Below are 5916 nucleotides of genomic sequence, written 5' to 3' on the forward strand. Positions count from 1 at the left end.
TAATGGGTAGGAGTCGAGAGGTAAAGAGTGTATGTGTGTGTGCGTGTGTGCGTGTGTGTGTGCGTGTGTGAGCGTGTGTGTATGTATGTGAGTCCGTTCGGCTTGCAGAGATAAGAATACGGCCGAGGCAAGAAGGCCCTGCCTGTCTTAAGAGGTGACTAATGGATAGGAGTCGAGAGGTGGAGAGTGTGTGCGTGTGCGTGTGCTTGTGCGTATGTGCATGTGTGTGTGCGTGTGAGCGTGCGTGTGTGTGTGAGTGTGTGTGTATGTCCGTTCGGCTCTCAGAGATAAGAACATGGCCGTGGCAAGAAGGCCCTGCCTGTCGTAAAGGGCGACTAATGGGTAGGAGTCGAGAGGTAAAGAGTGTATGTGTGTGTGCGTGTGTGCGTGTGTGTGTGCGTGTGTGAGCGTGTGTGTATGTATGTGAGTCCGTTCGGCTTGCAGAGATAAGAATAAGGCCGAGGCAAGAAGGCCCTGCCTGTCTTAAGAGGTGACTAATGGATAGGAGTCGAGAGGTGGAGAGTGTGTGCGTGTGCGTGTGCTTGTGCGTGTGTGCATGTGTGGGTGCGTGTGAGCGTGCGTGTGTGTGTGAGTGTGTGTGTATGTCCGTTCGGCTCTCAGAGATAAGAACATGGCCGTGGCAAGAAGGCCCTGCCTGTCGTAAAGGGCGACTAATGGGTAGGAGTCGAGACGTGAAGAGTGTATGTGTCTTTGTGTGTGTGCGTGTGTTTTTGCGTGTGTAAATCTGTGTGTGTATTTGTGTGTGTGTTACCCTTTGGCTTGCAGAGATAAGAATACGGCCAAGGCAAGAAGGCCCTGCCTCTTGTAAGGGGCGACTAATAGGTAGGAATCGAGAGGTGAAGAGTGTATGTGTGTGTGCGTGTGTGCGTGTGTGTGTATGTTAGTGTATGTGTGTGTGCGTGTGTGGGTGCGTGTGTGTGTCTTTGTGAGTGTGTGTGTGTATGTGTGTCCCTTCGGCTCGCAGAGAAAAGAAAGCAGCGGTGGCAAGAATGCCATGCCTGTCGTAAGAGGTGACTAATGGGTAGGAGTCGAGAGGTGAAGAGTGTATGTGTGTGTGCGTGTGTGTGTGTGTTTGTGCGTTTGTTAGTGTGTGTGTGTGTATGTAAGTGTCCGTTCGGCTCGCAGAGATTAGAATACGCTCGAGGCAAGAAGGACATGCCAGTCGTAAAAGGCGACTAATGGGTAGGAGTCGAGAGGTGAAGAGTGTATTTGTGTGTGTGTGTGCGTGTGTGCGTGCGTGTGTGTGTGCGTGTGTGTATCCGTTCGGCTTGCAGAGATAAGGATACGGCCGGGGCAAGAAGGCCCTGCCTCTCGTAAGAGGCGACCAAAAGGGAGGAGTCGAGAGGTGAATAGTGTATGTATGTGTGTGTGACTGTGTGTGTGTCCGCTCGGCTCGCAGAGATAAAAATACGGCCGTGGCAAGAAGGCCCTGAATGTCGTAACGGGCGACTAATTGGTAGGAGTCGAGAGGTGAAGCGTGTATGTGTGTGTGTGTGTGTGCGTGCGTGTGTATGTTTGTGTGTCCGTTTGGCATGCAGAGATAAGAATACGGCCGAGGCAAAAAGGCCCTGCCGCTTGTAAGGAGCGACTAATAAGTAGGAGTCGAGAGGTGAAGAGTGTATGTGTGTGCGCGTGTGTGTGTGCGTGTGTGAGTTTGTGTGTGTGTTAGTTCGGCCTGCAGAGATAAGAACACGACGGAGGCAAGAAGGCCGTGCCTATCGTAAAAGGCGACTAATAGGTAGGAGTCGAGAGGTGAAGAGTGTATGTGTGTGTGTGCGTGTGTGCGTGTGTGTGTGCGTGTGTGAGTGTGTGTGTGTGTTCGTGTGAGCGTGCGTGTGTGCGTGTGCGTCTGTGTGGATGTTTGTGAGTGTGTGTGTGTGCGTGCGTGCGTGTGTGTGTGAGTGTGTGTATCCCTACGGCTCGCAGAGATAAGAATACGGCCGTGGTAAGAAGGCCATGCCTGCTGTAAGGAGCGACTAATGGGTAGGAGTCGCGAGATGAAGAGTGTACCTGTGTGTGAGTGTGTGTGTGTGCGTGTGTGAGTGTATGTGTGTGTGTGTCCGTTCGGCTTGCAGAGATAAGAATACAGCCGTAGCAAGAAGGCCCTGCCTGTCGTAAGAGGCGACTAATGGGTAGGAGTCGAGAGGTGGAGAGTGTAGGTATGTGCATGTGTGCGTGTGTGCGCGTGTGTGCGTGCGTGTGTGTATGTGTGTGTGTCCCTTCGGCTTACAGAGATAAGAATTCGGTCGTGGCAAGAAGGCCATGCCTGCTGCAAGGAGCGACTAATGGGTAGGAGTCGATAGGTGAAGAGTGAACGTGTGTGTAAGTGTGTGTGCATGTATGTGTGTATGTTCGGCTTGCAGAGATAAGAATACAGCGAGGCAAGAAGGCCCTGCCTGTCGTAAGGGGCGAGTAATAGGTAGGAGTCGTGAGGTGAAGAGTGTAGGTGTGTGTGTGTCCGTGTGTGTGAGTGTGTGTGTGTGTGTCCGTTCGGCTCGCAGAGATAAGAATACGGCGGTGGCAAGAAGGCCCTGTCTGTCGTAAGGGGCGAGTAATAGGTAAGAGTCGAGAGGTGAATAGTGTAGGTGTGTGTGTGTGTGTGTGTGTGAGTGTCTATGTGTGTCTGTATGCAAGAAGGCCATGCCTGTCGTAAGAGGCAACTAATGGGTAGGAGTCGAGAGGTGAAGAGAGTATGTGTGCTTGTGTGTGTGTGTGTTCGTGTGTGCGTGTGTGTGTGTGTGAGCATGTGTGTGTGTATATGTGTATGTGTGTGTGTTGGTCCCTTCTGCTCGCAGAGATAAGAATACGGCCGTGGCAAGAAGGCCATGCCTGCTGTAGGGAGCGACTAATGGGTAGGAGTCGAGAGGTAAAGAGTGTACGTGTGTGTGTGCGTGTGTTCGTGTGTGATTGTGTTTGTGTGTGCGTGTGTGTGTGTGTGTGTTCGTGTGAACGTGTGTGTGTGTGCGAGTGTATGTATGTGTGTCCGTTCGGCTTGCAGAGATAAGAATACGTCCGTGGCAAGAAGGCCCTGCCTGTCTTAAGAGGCGACTAATGGATAGGAGTCGAGAGGTGGAGAGTGTGTGCGTGTGCGTGTGCGTGTGCGTGGGTGCGTGTGTGTGTGTGCGTGTGTGCGTGCGTGTGTGTGTGAGTGTGTGTGTGAGTGTGTGTGTCCGTTCGGCACACAGAGATAAGAACTCGACTGTGGCCAGTAGTCCCTGCCTGTTGTAAGAGGCGACTAATGGGTAGGAGTCGAAAGGTGAAGAGTGTATATGTGTGTGTGTGTGTGCTTGTGTGCGTGTGTTTGTGCGTGTGTGAGTGTGTGTGTGTGCGTGTGTGCGAACGTGCGTGTGTGTGTGTGTGTTTGTCCGCTCGGCTTCCAGAGATAAGAATACGGCCGGGGCAAGAAGGCCCTGCCTGTCGTAAGAGGCGACTAATGAATGGGAGTCGAGAGGTGAAGAGTGTATGTGTGTGTGAGTGTGCGTGTGTGTGCGTGTGTGAGTGTGTGTGTGTATTTGTGTGTGTGAATGTGTGTGTGTCCAGTCGGCTCTCAGAGATAAGAACACGGCCGTGGCAAGAAGGCCCTGCCTTTCGTAAGAGGCGACTAATGGGTAGGAGTCGAGAGGTGAAGAGTGTATGTGTGTGTGAGTGTGCGTGTGTGTGCGTGTGTGAGTGTGTGTGTGTATACGTTCGGCTCGCAGAGATAAGAACACGGCCGTGGCAAGAAGTCCCTGCCTGTCGTAAGAGGCGACTAATGAATGGGAGTCGAGAGGTGAAGAGTGTATGTGTGTGTGAGTGTGCGTGTGTGTGCGTGTGTGAGTGTGTGTGTGTATTTGTGTGTGTGAATGTGTGTGTGTCCAGTCGGCTCTCAGAGATAAGAACACGGCCGTGGCAAGAAGGCCCTGCCTTTCGTAAGAGGCGACTAATGGGTAGGAGTCGAGAGGTGAAGAGTGTATGTGTGTGTGAGTGTGCGTGTGTGTGCGTGTGTGAGTGTGTGTGTGTATTTGTGTGTGTGAATGTGTGTGTGTCCAGTCGGCTCGCAGAGATAAGAACACGGCCGTGGCAAGAAGGCCCTGCCTGTCGTAAGAGGCGACTAATGGGTAGGAGTCGAGAGGTGAAGAGTGTATGTGTGTGTGAGTGTGCGTGTGTGCGTGTGTGTGCATGTGTGAGTGTGTGTGTGTATTTGTGTGTGTGAGTGTGTGTGTCCAGTCGGCTCGCAGAGATACGAACAGGGCCGTGGCAAGAAGGCCCTGCCTGTCGTAAGAGGCGACTAATGGGTAGGAGTCGAGTGGTGAAGAGTGTATATGTGTGTGCGTATGTGCGTGTGTGTGCGTGTGAGAGTGTGTGTGTATGCGTGTGTGTGTCCGTTCGGCTTGCAGAGATAAGAGCACGACCGAGGCAAGAAGGCCCTGCCTATCGTAAGAGGCGACTAATAGGTAGAAGTCAATAGGTGAAGAGTGTATGTGTGTGTGTGTGCGTGTGTGCGTGTGTGTGTGTGTGTATGTGTGTGTGTATCCCTTCGGCTCGCAGAGATAAGAATACGTCCGTGGCAAGAAGGCCATGCTTGCTGTAAGGAGCGACTAATGGGTAGGAGTCGAGAGGTGAAGCGTGTATGTGTGTGTGTGTGTATGTGTGCAAGTGTGTGTGTGTGTCCGTTCGGCTCGCAGAGATAGGTATACGTCCGTGGCAAGAAGGCCCTGCCTGTCTTACGAAGCGACTAATGGATAGGAGTCGAGAGGTGGAGAGTGTATGTGTATGTGCGTGTGTGTGTGCGTGTGTGAGTATGTGTGTGTGTCCGTTCGGCTTGCAGAGATAAGAACACGGCCGTGGCAAGAAGTCACTGCCTATCGTAAGAGGCGACTAATAGGTAGGAGTCGAGAGGTGAAGAATGTATGTGTGTGTGCGTGTGGGCGTGTTTGTGTGTGTGTGAGTGTATGTGTGTGTGTTTGTGTGTGCGTGCGTGTGTGTGTGTTTGTGAGTGTGTGTGTATGTATGTGTGTGTGTCCCTTCGGCTCGCAGAGATAAGAAAACAGCCGTGGCAAGAAAGCGATGCAAATCGTACGGGGCGACTAATGGATAGGAGTCGAGAGGCGAAGAGTGGGCGACTAATAAATAGGAGTCGAGAGGTGAAAAGTGTATGTGTGTGTGCGTGTGTGCGTGTGTGTGTGCGTGTGTGAGTATGTGTGTGTGTTAGTTCGGCTTGCAGAGATAAAAACACGACCGAGGCAAGAAGGCCCTGCCTATCGTAAGAGGCGACTAATAGGTAGGAGTCGAGAGGTGAAGAATGTATGTGTGTGTGCGTGTGGGCGTGTTTGTGTGTGTGAGTGTATGTGTGTGTGCGTGTGTGCGTGCGTGTGTGTGTGTGTGTTTGTGAGTGTGTGTGTATGTATGTGTGTGTGTCCCTTCGGCTCGCAGAGATAAGAAAACAGCCGTGGCAAGAAAGCGATGCAAATCGTACGGGGCGACTAATGGATAGGAGTCGAGAGGCGAAGAGTGGGCGACTAATAAGTAGGAGTCGAGAGGTGAAAAGTGTATGTGTGTGTGCGTGTGTGCGTGTCTGTGTGCGTGTGTGAGTAGGTGTGTGTGTCCGTTCGGCTTGCAGTGATAAGAACACGGCCAAGGCAAGAAGGCCCTGCCTATCGTAAGAGGCGACTAATAGGTAGGAGTCGAGAGGTGAAGAATGTATGTGTGTGTGCGTGTGGGCGTGTTTGTGTGTGTGTGAGTGTATGTGTGTGTGCGTGTGTGCGTGCGTGTTGTGTGTGTGTGTGTTTGTGAGTGTGTGTGTATGTATGTGTGTGTGTCCCTTCGGCTCGCAGAGATAAGAAAACAGCCGTGGCAAGAAGGCGATGCAAATCGTACGGGGCGACTAATGGGTAGGAGTCGAGATGTGAAGAGTGG

The sequence above is a fragment of the Diabrotica undecimpunctata genome, unplaced genomic scaffold (genome assembly GCF_040954645.1).
Source record: "Diabrotica undecimpunctata isolate CICGRU unplaced genomic scaffold, icDiaUnde3 ctg00000573.1, whole genome shotgun sequence".
Lineage (NCBI taxonomy): Eukaryota > Metazoa > Arthropoda > Insecta > Coleoptera > Chrysomelidae > Diabrotica > Diabrotica undecimpunctata.